The sequence below is a fragment of the Sarcophilus harrisii genome, chromosome 5 (assembly GCF_902635505.1).
Source record: "Sarcophilus harrisii chromosome 5, mSarHar1.11, whole genome shotgun sequence".
NCBI classification, from domain to species: domain Eukaryota; kingdom Metazoa; phylum Chordata; class Mammalia; order Dasyuromorphia; family Dasyuridae; genus Sarcophilus; species Sarcophilus harrisii.
The window spans coordinates 115,379,435-115,393,971 of NC_045430.1; the positions used below are offsets into that span (position 1 = coordinate 115,379,435).

Here is a 14,537-nt window from a genome sequence, read left to right on the forward strand (position 1 = left end):
CAAATTGTTCTCCAGAATGGTCAGATCAGTTTACAACTCTAATTGTGCATTAGTGTTCCCATTTTTCCACATCCCTTCTAGCTTTTGTCATATTTCTTTTCTTTTATATTAGCCAATGTAATTAGTGTGAAGTATTATCTCAGACTTGTTTTAATTTATATTTCTCTAATTGATAGATCTAGATCATTTTTCATAAAAATATAGATAGCTTTGATTTCTTCTGAAAAATTGCCTTTTCATTTCCTTTGATCATTTATCAATTGGGGAATGGTTTTTATTTTATAAATATGACTCCTCCCCATATATTTGAGAAATTAAGATTTTATTAGAAGATCTTGCTGTGAATCTCCCTTCCATTTTCCTACTTTCTTCTAATTTTGTTTATATTAGTTTTGTTTGTACAAAACCTTTTTATTTTTATGTAATCAAAATTATTCATTTTTACTTACTATGATCCTTTCAGTCTCTTATTTGGATATAAACTCTTCCCTTATCTATAGCTATTACAGGCCAAGTTTTCAATATCACTCTAATATGATATCACCATTTATGTCTAAATCATGTAACTATTCTGACTTTATTCTGGTATGCAGTATGAGATGCTGATCTATACCAAGTTTCTTCCAAATTGCTTTTAACACATTACATTGTTAACTTAGTTGAACTTGTTAAACAATACTCACTGGCTTTTTTCTTTCATATGAACTCTATAGCTACTGAGGCAAATCCTCTGTGTATCATGCTGCCTCTTATCTGTTACTGACTATGCATTTTCTAAATCATTGGCTAAAATTGTGAAATCATACAGAAGCAAGCAAAAATCTTTTCATGAAGAATCAATGGTGTACTCTATTGGGAATTTACTTTTAAGCTGATATAGAAGTATTACTCAATTCAACAGACACCTTTTGGATACCTATTGGAACTCAAACACAAAGAATAAAAGAGCCAAGTCAAATCACTAAACATTTACCTTCTATTTGCCAGACATTATACTAAATACCATTAATACAAAGAAAAGTTTCTTCTAAAGGAACTTACATTCTAATTATTTAGTTTGGGTACAAATCCAATTTTATTAACTATACTAATCCTAGTAAAATTCTGTGTCCTCACCCCCTCAAAGATATTGTAACTTTTTGCAGCTTTTAGTGAATAATCTTTTACTACAATGACATATAAACCTGATTGCCAGCCATATACTTGAAACCGGTATAGTTTGGCAAGGACTGCTATAGAATTTGTTTTAAAGTTATTGAGAGCTCAGATTTTTTTTTGTCATACATAATAAGAATAGTAATGAAGATTATGGTCTTCAGAGCACTATCTGTGCAATTCAGTTCCCTTTGGGAGTAGTGGTGGTGAACATATTGGGTGTTAAAGTCTGCTGAAGAGGAAAGGAATATAGAAATAATGTAATTAGTCAATTGAAGTGACTGTGTATTCCTCAAAATCCTTGAGTGATTTTGTATATTGGCAGTTGGCAGTGGGTTTCAGTTTTATTCTAAGCTTTATCTTCCCATTTCTGGTTTTCATCCAGGTTTTAGTTGAATGTTTCCTCATTCTTATCCATATATTCTATTTGATAAAAATTTTAAATGTTCTTTAAATTGAAAAGTATTTTTTAAAGTTTAGAATTTTAAGTATATTTAAAATGTCATGTTATTCATATTTACAACCATAATTTTGTATTTAAGTAGAATCTTAGGAAACATTTTCACCAATTTCATTTTTTTTTACTTTCTGTTTATGTTTGAAGTGTGTGTGTGTGTGTGTGTGTGATGCTATTAGTTCTCCCTTGATCATCAGGACAGCTATTTTTTTTGTAAATGCCATTTCTGAACTAAAATCTATGTTCTTACTGTACAATACAAGGAGGAGGTATAAGTGCTCCATATAGTATGAAGTTTATTGCTTTAATTGCAATCAGGATGATTTGTAGTATTTAACAATTCTACTGCCATTTATCTTGAATGTTTATAGCTCTGGGACTGTATAAGTAAATAGTTATAACTCTGTACCTGAATGTACTCCTCCACAATTTTATTGGTAATAAAAAGGCATTCAGACTCTTTTGGGAACTGATTCTGTTTTTGCCTTCACTATTGCTATGGGAAGGGTGAAATGAGGCTTGTTTTTCATAGCTCTGCAGCTTCAACTTGGTGTTCCATTTTCAGTTTCCATTTCTTTCTAGACTCTTGCTTCTTTGAATGACTGCCCTTTAAGAGCCAAATAATCTAGAAATTGCAGCAATGCAATGAGTGTGCAATTGGCAAACACTCAGTATAAAATATTTAAATCATTGCTTTCATCATATCACCTGAGTGAGCCTAGAAGAAAGATAGGATTTTAAGAGATGAGACTGAAAGAGAATAATATCCTGGAATAGGGGACACCTTGTATCAGACTAAAGAGTTTGCATTGATTCAGTCAGGAGCCAAACAAGACTTCTGAGCATAGGAATGATTTGTCTAATCAGTGACATTAATTTATCACCTACTATATGTGCTTGGAACTAGCATACACAAAGACAAGAATGAAACAATTCCTGCCCTCATTGAGTTTGCTTTCTTTTAAAGTAAAAAAAAATACACTTATAAGAACAGCAAAATATCTTTTTAGGAAATCAGGAAAATCATCTCATAGGTGGCATTTGAACTAAGCTCAAAGGGAAACAAGAGGCTACAAGAAGAAGAAGTGATAGGGGAATGTTTTCTAATTATAGGGGAATAGTCTATTCAAAGAAATGCTCTGTGTGTGGAATATTAACAAGATTAATAATTGAGTTCAGGAAGGGCATAATGTATATTAAGATTAGAAAGTTAGGTTGCAGCTAAATTTTAAAGAGGTTTAAATACCAGTCAGTAGAGTTCATATTTAAGTCCTAAAGGTGATAGTGAGACATTGCAATTTTATTGAACAGGTAATCATGTGGTTATACTTGTCTTTCAAGAATATCACTTTGCTATTTGTGTAGGAAGTAAATTAATTACTCCCAACAAAAAGTGTTGATAATCTGTGTAAGTAGACAGAAAGCTAATATATTCTAGAGAAGTTGTGCAACTGAGATGATTAAAAGATTACAAACCTAGGTAACTGGGAGGATTAAAACATACTCAGGAGATATATGGAGGTTTAGTGAAAAGGTGAGCTTGGGAAGAAATACATTTTGGATATATTGAGTTTTAGATGACTATGGGAAATTTCACTGGACCTCTCTAGTAATAAGTGTTTTAGTGCAGTGCTAGAAATAGAGAATTGGGTAGTGATCTGGAAAGAAGTGATAACTGAAGGTAGGGGAACTGCTGAAATTACCAAGAAAGAATAAACAAGAGAAAAGAATATCCTAAACAAACATTGGGGGATACTCAGTGCTAGGGAATGGGGAAATAGATGAAGATTCAGTAAAAGACATTAAGAAATATTACTATTAAGAAATAGTAATCAGGCATTTAGGAAAGACAAAAAAGGTGAGAAGCCATGGGAAGAAGGCTAGTGATACAATAAATTAAGCACTGGGCCTGGAGTCAGGAAGATCCAAGTTCAAATCTTTTCTCAGACACTTCATATCTGTGATTCTGTGCAAATCCCTTAATCTCTATTTACCTAAGTTTCTTCATTTGTAAAATGGGCATAATGCCACCTACCTCCCAATATTGTTGTGAGAATCAAATGAAATAATATTTGTAAAGCACTTAACATACTCTCTGACACATAGTAGGTGCTATAGAAATATAAGATAATTGGTTTTTATGTGAGAAATTTGTAAAGTACAGTACTTCACACATAGTAAGTCAATATAAATGTTAGTTTATTATTATTATAGAATGTCTAGGAGGAGGGGCAATTGAACAGTGTCATTAGACAGTGTAGAAGTTGGATGAGTACTGAGAATAGATCATGTAAATTAGCAATTGAAAGATCATTGATGACCTTGGAGAAAGCAGTTTTGGTGGCATGGGATTAGAAGTCAAAGTACAAGGATAGAGTCCTATTGCAAAAAAAAAATTTTTTTTTTAAACTGCTTTAAGTGAGATGTCCCTTACTTTTCAAAAAATCTAATTAACAAGAAGATATTCTATGCCCTGATACGGGGGAGACTCTGAATTATAGAATCAATTAACTGGAAACACATCAACATGGGAAATGTCTTGTGTTTAGTTGAAGAGAACCAGCCACTCTCTATAGAACTTGGATAAAGCTTCAAGCAGCTTGATACCTGTATTCTAATCACAGGCCAATCTAGTATTAGTCTCAGTTGGCAGGGATTAGCTCCAGCTAAATTAGTGAGATGAAATTGCTTGGAGGCAGAGATGGGGTAGTAACAATGGGGAGGTAGGTATGATTGAGTCTTATTCCCTTCCCAAACACCCAGAAGATGATTTTTGATGATTTAGTCTTTCCATCAATTAACAGAAGTGTTTTCATTGGGAACTGAGGACAAACTAGTTATACCAATGATAGGTAGTGTTAGGATTTTATAAAATTGTTGGTCTTTGAAGCCCAACAGAAAAACTACACAAGCCAAAAGGGATATTTTCTGACAAATCCACAAAAGGAAGAAACCTAAATCCAAGACCTATAAGTTATCTTTTGGCTACCTGTACTTTCCAATTTTGATCCCATTTGCCCCAGATACCTTTTCTATGCAAAGGGAGATTGTGGTACAGAATCCTCAGGGATACCAACTCTTCTTATTATATCATCTCAATAAATATACCTTTTTCAAAGTCTGGCAGAGTTAACTGCCCTCTACAGACCCAGTTGCCAGTGCAAACAGGAATTGGCAAATATCCATTATATCCCATAATGGATATTTGTAACAAAGATTCAAAAGGGGGTAATAAAGGGAACAAAACTAATCAATACAACACATGGATTGGGCATTTTGCCCTTGCCCTCCAACCTCTAAGAAAAGAGGGTGATAAATTCCCATGTTTCTTCTTTGGGGCCAAGCTTGTTCATTATAATTTATAGTAGTTGATCTTCATTTGTTCTTTCCTTTTACGTTGTTGTAGTCTTTGTTTAATTTGTTTTCCTGGCCCTGCTTGCTTTATATGAATCTCTGGTGGCTTTTTAAGTTAAATTAGGAATAGTGCAAGAAAAAAAGCACACTTTAGGAAATTTCCCATACCTTATTAGGTCAATCTCACTGACATTTAATTAGTTGATCTTTTGAACTCAAAGTAGTATCTTTTCCCTAAAGACCTTTTATAGGCTATAAAACATTACTAAAAGTGAGTTTTAAAATCTCTGAAATTTTTAGCTTTGGTGATATCTAAATTCTTTAACAAAGTATAATTTTTTTCTCTCATTCATTTTTACCTAGAAGATTCTGATGCAGAAAGAATAAAGTGACATAAAATTTTTTTAAACTTTTAATCTTTAGGATGGTATAGTTCTTTTATTGTACTCAAAAAGCAGGGAAATATTTCCAGATGGTATCTAGAAGGAATGGTGTTGACTTTGAAAGATACTGGCCTATTAAGTTAATAGACAATGTAAAAGAGTGTTTTATTCCATTGCAAATATTGCTATTCCACATTAAAATTGTTAAAATGATATTAATACAATAGAATGGAACAATTTTAATTTTTCTGCTTCAACAAAATCACATTTTTATAGTTGTGATAAACAGAATATGAAAACAAAGAATCCTAGCATTGAAAATGATTTGAAAGGTGATGAAACCTACTATTTCTTCAAGCATTTTTAAAGTGTGATATTTTTGTGGAATATGCCAGTTATATAATTATTTATTATAGCCATAAAATTTATAATCTTGTAATTCTGATATTTTACTTGGAATGTGTAAGTAATCATTGAATTCTCTCAACATAAAATATAACGAAATCTGTGTTGATTATATGAGTATATATAGCATGAAATGAAACACAAGTCTTATTAATATCTCTACATAATTTTATTAAATATGCAGAAACTTAAAATAGATTTGTGAATTTAATTTTGGATCTCTATTAAAATTAAAGGAAATTTATGGAATTAAAAGTGCAAATTTTAGTAAAACCATATTTCAGTGAAACTATGTATTTTCATTTTACAATTAATTTATTTTCATCAGATGATTTTGAGATATGTTTTTGGTAGATGTTCCAAAGCATTAATCCACAGGATATTTCAAAATCATTTCAGATGAAGTTTGATCATGGTGATCATGTTAGTGAACCCTCCATGAACTGTTCTCCCAACATGGCAAATATAAGCTTCTCCCAGCATCATGATGCTAAGCCCTTGCAGAGTCGAATAATCCATTTGCTGCCATTTTTATTTGCATCATCCTCCCCCATGGGTTTGATCCCCTCTTTGAAGAGATGGAAGTCACTATGGCCTGTCAGGTCCCTGAGACGTACCATGTGGCTATAAAACCTCCAGAATGGCTCCACGGAGGTGAATGTACCAATCTGCTTAATGTTCTGCTTGTAGCTCTGTGAGCTGGTCGGCCAGCCTGGTGTCCTCCGGGAGTACCAGAAAGTGTAGTTGTACTGCAGCAGGTGTTCTGCAGGCCCAGGGACCACAGCCTTCCTCTTGCTGCTGCTCTGACTTTTTTCTTGCTCACTTTTTTCCTTCTCACCGTCTTTCTGTGTGCTCTTTTCTTCATTCTGATCATGGTCCCCACTGTCATCATCTTTCAAGGCGTCGAACTTGTTCATCCTCTCACCCCTGCTGCTATTGTCTCACTCACTGACTTCTGCTCAGCCGAGGCTATTTGACTGAAACAGAAGCAAATAGCCTTGGGTAAAGCAAAAGTGTTTGAAAAACATTCTTTTGGAAACAATTTTAATAGAGAATTCGGTTGGCCCTTTCACATGGGGTCTCATACAAGCTTACCTATATGTGATTCTTACCATTTTTTCCCATCTCTGTGCTGATGAAACAGGTCTGTGGTTGTAGTTGCTGAACTTGTAGTCAAGCTACCTCTGAGTCTACAGTCACAGACCCTGGCTATAATCAATTAACTTCCAAATTCCTTAAACAATTTAGTCATCAAATCATAGACCTTGGTAATAACTTAATGGAGGGAGTTACTGATCCTCTGAAAATGAGCTATCATTTCAGAATTCCAGAACCTACATTGTCCTTGAACAATAAGCTAGTAAGCATTTATTAAGTGTCTACAGTGTGATATGATAAAAAATAGTTTTGGTTCCCAAAGATCTCACAGTCTAATGGAAGAGATAATATGAAAATAACTATGTTAAAACAAGAGGTTAAATTGGAGATTATCAACAATGGATAGGCACAAAATGAAAAGTGATCAGGAAAAAGCTTCTTTGAAAAAAAATGGGGTTTTAACTGGGACCTAAAGCAAGCCAGAGGAAGAAATGAGGAGGGCATGGGAGATAGCATTGAAAATGCCCAAAATTGGGAGATGGAGTTTCTTACATTGAAGAGTATGCTTGGAGAGGCAGGAAGGAAACTGAAGAAGTAGGAAGCAGATAGATTGTGAGAGTCTTTGAATGCCAACCAGAAGATTTTGTATTTAATTCTGGAAATGAGGAAAGTACTGGAGTCTATTAAATTGGGGTGAGGAAAGAGCAGTGGTATGAGAAGGTTAAATCTGAACTTTAAATGAAATAATTTGACAGCTAAATAAAGAATGGATTGGAGAGAGAGAAAGTGAGTGTGTGTGTGTGTAGTTGATTATGTAGGTTCTCATTGAGATTATTTTTAGAGAAAACGACTAGAGCTAAATAGCTATTATGTAATACCAATATAACATCATAATTTCATGTAGATTGTAAGAGAAAACATGTAAATTGTCTTCAGAAAACCAAGTAATAAGAACAATATGGTAGAAGATTATATTCAGACTACTAGTTCTGGGTGCCATGTTTTAGGAAAGTCACAAATTAGAATATATCCAATGAGAGAATGACAAGGATGGTGAATGTACCAAAAACATATGAATAATTTAAAGACATCCTAAATTTAAATACAAAAATAAAATAAACATCCATCTATGAAGCAGAATAAAGGAAATTGTTATAGAAACAAATATTAATGTAATATGTTTTCTCTGTTAGGCATAATGTATGTATAATATATAATGAGTTCACACATATCTCTTAAAACTATCCTGCATGTCTTATGTTTTTTTCTGTTATCTTCTTTGTGTTTTAAATAAAGTATTTCAGTTACTCACTTTTATTTCTTTTCTACTTGAGCAGTTCCATCCTCCCTCATTCTTCCATCTCTTCTTCCTTTTAGCTTACACTCCTTACCTCTGCCTTTTGGGAAAAAAAGAAAAACAAAACAAAATCTTCATAATAAATATACATAACCAAGCAAAACAAATTTCAACATTGTACATGTCCAAAAATGCACCTTGGATTCTAAATTATTACTTTTCTATAATATGGGTGGATATCATACATCTTTGGTCCTTGTACTCAGTGATCATAGTTCATAACCCTTTCAAAGTTCTTTTTTAAAAAAAGCGAATTATATAAATTGTTCTGGGTTTACTCACTTTACTCTGAGATAGTTCAATTTCTCTAAAATTTCCCCAGTTTCTCTAAAACCATCCATTTCCCTTTTTCCTTATGGCATCATCATCATCATCATCATCATCAACATCATCATCAACATCAACATCAATAACATCATAATGAACCTTTGTAAAATGCTCACTATATACCAGACACTATAATAAGCAACTTGTGATTTTTGAGCCTCAAATAAATACCCTGGGAAGTAGGTATTATCATCATCCCCATTTTTAACAGATGAGGAAACTGAAACTATATGACTTGTTCAAGGTCACAGAGTTATTAAATTTTTGAGGTCAGATTTGTACTCAGATTTTCCTGATTCCATGCCCAGAACTATCCATTCAACTACCTGAATGTCTACCTATCATAATTTGTTCAGCCACTCACTAATTTATGGTTACCACCCCTTATTTCCTATTCTTCACAATGATAAAAAGGACTTCCATAAATATTCTTGTGTATAAGGGTGCTTTTATATTTTTCAAAACTATTTCTCTGGGTCTAGGCTTAGCAATGTGATATCCTAGTCAAATAGATATTGAGAGTTAAGAGTTTATTGACTTTATTTGATTTATCTCTTTGGTCATAGTTGAAATTGTTTCCCATAATAACTAGATCGATTCATTGGATTCTGGTCCATCATACTCTTGGACTTGTATCCTTCTGTGGCTCTGCAGGGCTCCCTGAACTCTATCTCTGTCTTGCTTCTCTCTCCTTCTGCAGCTCTACAGGGGGCTGCCTGGATTTTGTGCACTCTACCTTTTCTGGCTTGTCTGTATTGACAGAATACAGGTTTCTAGCAGGAATCCTATTGCCATTTTATGTTGACTTTCATTCTCATTATTTTTTCTAGTTCATTATTAGATTATTACTATTTATGGGAAATCTGAGCTTCTTGGAGATCTTATCATGATGACATCTTAGCTAGAATGTCCACAAGAGAAGTCATAGTGATTTTTATCTGAGAGAAACAGATAACGGGGACTCCATAGTTGTCCTTAAATATGTGAAAAAACTTTTTTTGTTTGTTTTTGTTTTTGCTTAAGATTAGAAGTTATACATGTATGCTTGATTTTGTTGATCAGAGCTATGACAAATGGCTTGAAGTCATGGAATTAAACAAAGAACGAGTATTAATTGCCTACTCTGCCAGTCATTATGCTGGGGATAGTCTATACAAAGAATGACATAATCTCTACCTACAATGAGGGAGATAAAGAAATCTCTAACTATGCACAGCAACAATATAAAGTGAACAAATGCACACACATTTAAGAGTTAAATACAAAGTAATTTTGGAGTCGAGGTAATAGTAGTCAGGAATGGAGGGAGGAGACTAAGAAAGGCTTCATGCTTGAGCTGTATCTTAAAGGAAGAGAGTAATTCTGCGGTGGAGATATAAAGAGGGAATATCTTCCAGCTGTGTTGGAGAATTGATTTAAAGGAACAGTGACAAGAGAGGGAATCTTTGGTGCAGAGAAAAGGTCAGTTTGATTATAGAATTGGGATGAGAAGAAGATAGTGCTCATTAATTATGGAATAATAGGCCAGGCCCCTATTGTGAAGGATTATAAAATCAAAGCAAAGGACTTGATATTTAAGCAAGATGCATAGGAAGCTACCAGAGTTGATGGGGTAGGGGGATCACATGAGGTTGTTAATAGTACATGGCTATCAAAATGATATATATTTTTATCTGAATAGACTCCCATAAATGTGACAACAACAAAGCATGGAAAGAAAGGCAGATTGTACAGTAGTAACATGGCTGGAACTACCCAGAGTCCTATAGACCCCCTGGACTTTAGTGACTGAGTGGAAAGGTGTCAAAAGAAAAAAAAGTGATGTGTCCAGTGGACAGATGACAGAGTGCTATGCTAAATATTGGATAAATAGAAACATCAAATAACACAGGCTCATCTAGCTCACAACCCAGTAGACTTGTTCTGTACTGCTCTAATAGCCAGAGTGAAAGTTTATGAGACTTACAATATTTTGATTCAAACTGAAAAAAAAATCCAATAACTAGAACTTTTTTCCATGGATTTGGTGAGCTTTTTGAGATAGTTATGTGGCCTCTATATCACCTGTAGCCTCTACATAACACGTAGCCTCTACATAGCATGTAGCATGTTATAAAACTGATTTCTCTATAGCATCAGTTTTATAGACACTGCTATGGTCTATTCCCTCTAGAAGAATCTTCTGTAGGATTTTAATGCCATCATGAAATTGGCATTAGTTAGTATGAATGACAAAGCACTGGAGATACAAAAAGAGGAAAAGTTCTTGCCCTTCCAGAACTCACAGTTCCATTCTGTATAGTTTCCAAGGTGATATTCCTATAATAAAGGACAAACCATGTCACCCTTGCTCTCTCTGTAAGGATCAGTGACTTCCTCTTAATATTGTAAGATAATAGATCTAGAGTTGAAAGAGATCTTAAAATTCACCTGCCCCAACTTCCTTATTATCTAACTGTGCAAACTATTGTAAATTCCTCTGGTTGCCCTTTAAAGTCCTTCACAGCTTGGCTGTGGTTACTGCTTCCTTTTCCAAACTTTACGGTTTGGTCATACTGGCCTTTTTACTCTTCCTCATACAGTTTCTGTCCCTTCTAACAGCCTCTCCACTTGGCTGGAATGCACTCTTTTTGAAACTCTATCTCTTGGAATCCTTAGATTCCTTCAAAACTCAGCTATCACCTCTTAATGAGTTCTTTCTTATCTCACTGGCTCTCCTTACCCTGTCATGTAAAATTACCTTGCATTTATTTTATATATACTTTTATGTATATATATTATGTTCCCCAGTAGAATGTATGCTCTTTAAAAAAAAGACTTTTTATTTTTATCATTATTTCTGTAGTGTGTAGCATACACATACATCCTTGCATATAGTAGATGTTTAATGAATTTTTTTTTCATGGAGTAATAAAAATTAGGTTCCTAGATTAGGGGTTCTAAAGTGGGGTGAGCTATATTTTTAAACATCTGAAAAACTATATTTCATATAGATTTCTTTACAAATCTACATATTTCATTTATTTTGTGCATTTAATAGCATTATTTTGAGAGGTCCCTAGCACATCAAAAGTTAAGATTCCCTGGCTTAGATCCACGGCCCTTTGAGTACATTCTCTGGAAATGTGCATATATGCTATTGAAACAGTATACACCTCCTAAAAATTGTACTGTATTTAGAAAGAACATCTTAAATTACTATGAGCATTTGCTTTGTTGTTATTATTGCTGTTGTCACATAGAATCATGGAGTCAGAGCTGGAGGGGACCTTAGAAGATATCCCAGATCTCTCATTTGGAAGAGAAGGAAACTCTGACCTAGAGAAGTTAGGGGATTTGCCCAATACCAGACAAGTAACAAATAACAGGTAGGACTGAAAAAAATGTCTTCTGTTTTCAAATCTAGAATTTCTTTTACTCTATTATTGTTTTTTTTTTTTTTTGAGGGAAAAAAAGTGTTGCAAAATGGACTACATTTATACATTTAATTTTAGATATAACCATTTTGGGGCTTTTACTCTTTTCCCTGTAAACTTCAATAGTTTAATAAATCCATCCAATTATGACATATTGAGAGAATGTAAAGGTGGTGTTGTCCAATTGTATCAGTCATGTCCAATCTTCATAATCCTATTTGGGGCTTTCTTGTTAGAAATATTGGAATGGTTTATTATTTCCTTCCCTGGCTTATTTACAGTGAAAAAAACTGAGAGAAATAGAGTTAATTGACTTACAGCAAGTAAATGTCACAGGGCAAATTTGAACTCGGAAAGATGAGTTTTCCCTGCTCCAGGCCCAGATTTGCTACTTAGTTTACTGAATATGAAGATGAGTGATCAAAATTTACAATAATTGAAAATGTGTATCCAATTCATGTTTTCTGGTTGTGGAATTAGGAAGAAATCCTAATGCAGCTAAAGCTTCTGCTTCTTCAAACTATTCAAGCATATGATTTTTTTCTCTTTCTTTGAAAGAGAAATATATGTATTCTCAAGGGTCATTTTTTTCAGTGCCATTCATTGTAATAATTGACTAGGATGCACCTGTTGTTATTATAAAATCTGGATTTTTAGAGTTTGATAGCAACATGTCCTATGCTTTGGATTTTGCTTCCTCTTTTGGTATTAAAGGAAAATTCACTAAAGAAATATAGAATCAATCTTCAGTATGTACTGAAGGTACATTATTTGATGTTTTCCAGTTCAGTTACATGACAAAGTAAAGAAATTTAAATTGTCAAAGTAAGCAGAGGAGTGAAATTAGAATTTCTTCATTTTGTTTGATAACAATATATAGATTTTTTTTCAGTTCACTCAATAATACTGACAGAACAACAGCTCTGGGTGTGTGCAAGCATCAGTGAAATTAAACTGGAAGCCTAAACTGAATCATGCTTAATGACTGACTATGACTTTGTCAGTACATAAGGTGTGTTTGTCTTGGACTCTATAAAAAGGCAATTTAATTACTGACTCATCAAAAAAGATGCTTCTCTTGAGTTAGTCTTTTCAATCAGACTGAAAGGTTCCAGAGACAGTATGAGGAAAAAGAACAGTTGTAAGTTGTGACCATAAAAAATAAAAATTATACATTTCTTTTAAATCGTGGATTTGGGGAATAGTATTTTTTCTATACAATCACATTTCATTTGAATTTCTGAGAGGTGATACTGTTTATCTTCTCAAATAATGGCATATGAATATTGTGGTAAATATGTCTATTTACCAAGCTTCTGACATCCTATGGGCATAGATTAACAATAATTATAGCAAGAGTTTATGTGAACTGGGGGAAGACTCCAGTTTTCTGAATTTCTTCCCAATTTTTTATATGATTTGATCTTTAGCTTTATAATATTTAAATTAGACAGGTTCCATTTTATCATCCTGTGTCTGTTTTTCAAGGAGGTTAATATTTTAGCATAAGACTTGATGCTTCAGTCTCCCCATGTGAGTCATATTTTAAAAGTGCAACATTGCTGTTTGATGAATGTTTGAACTTATCATTTAAAAAATACATTGGAGAGCAGATGTGATTGGGGAGGGACACTTGAGGACATTATTACCAGTCAAAAGCAATTCTAATTCAGCTGAGTGAACAATCATAAGGAATTTTGTCTGCTCAGTCTGGAGTCTTAAGTTTCAATTAATAATTTTTTTCGGGAAGATTCTTATGTTTAAGACACTGCAGAGTGTACTGGGATAGCATATAGATAGAATATACACATTTACAAAATCAGCAGAGAGTGCAGGCTCTGTGAAGGGCTTTATTTCCTTTTAATTTTTCCTCCTATTCCAATGCAGAAATTTGAACTGCATATTGTATACATACTATGCTGCTTCTTTTATGTCATTCTGGCAGTCATCCAGCACCTAAGCACCAACATCTGCTGTATTCAGCCTTCTAGTTGTAAAGGGCTTGCACTCTCAAATGCCCCCAAATGTTTCTAAAATTTATTTGTGTAGATTTTCAAAATAACCTCGCTTTGAGTTTTCAGTTTTATGTGAACTGTAGTTAAACTCCCTTTTTTCCATGACTTGTAGCATATGGTATTTAACTATTTGTTAGTATCATTTTTCTGGATAAACACACTTGTAGAAAGGCATTTTGAGATATTAACAGGAATCTACCAAAGTACTTTTGTTTCAATTTAAGTTTCCCTTATTGCTTGCATTTCTAAATTAAAATTTTATATAGTTTGGGTTTTTTTCTTCTTGTTTTTGGCTCCTTATTAGAGAAATTAGGGAATTGGGGAAAGCATGTCATATTTTAAGTTTCAAAACAAAGTAATACTTAAATTTTTCATTCTATAAACTCTACTAATGACAAAGAATCCAAGAGTTGAAAGTTACCTCAGAGACCATGTCATCCAAACTGTATGTGAAGAATAATTCCTTTCTGCTATGTATGTGACAGGTGGTGAGGTAAGCTATTCTACTTATGGATATCTCTAATTGATGTAAAGTTATTTCCTTGAATCAAGCTGAAATCCTCTTTGCAA

The 14,537-nt window shown here is 33.5% G+C and overlaps 1 protein-coding gene and 1 pseudogene across 1 annotated transcript in view; one reads left to right on the plus strand and one right to left on the minus strand.

The window, feature by feature from the left end:
- The window catches only part of PDE3A (phosphodiesterase 3A), a 313,468-nt gene that overhangs the window by 58,320 nt on the left and 240,611 nt on the right, over positions 1 to 14,537 (plus strand). The gene's annotated exons all lie outside the window — the stretch shown is intronic.
- LOC105750686 lies at positions 5,812 to 8,580 on the minus strand (annotated as a pseudogene).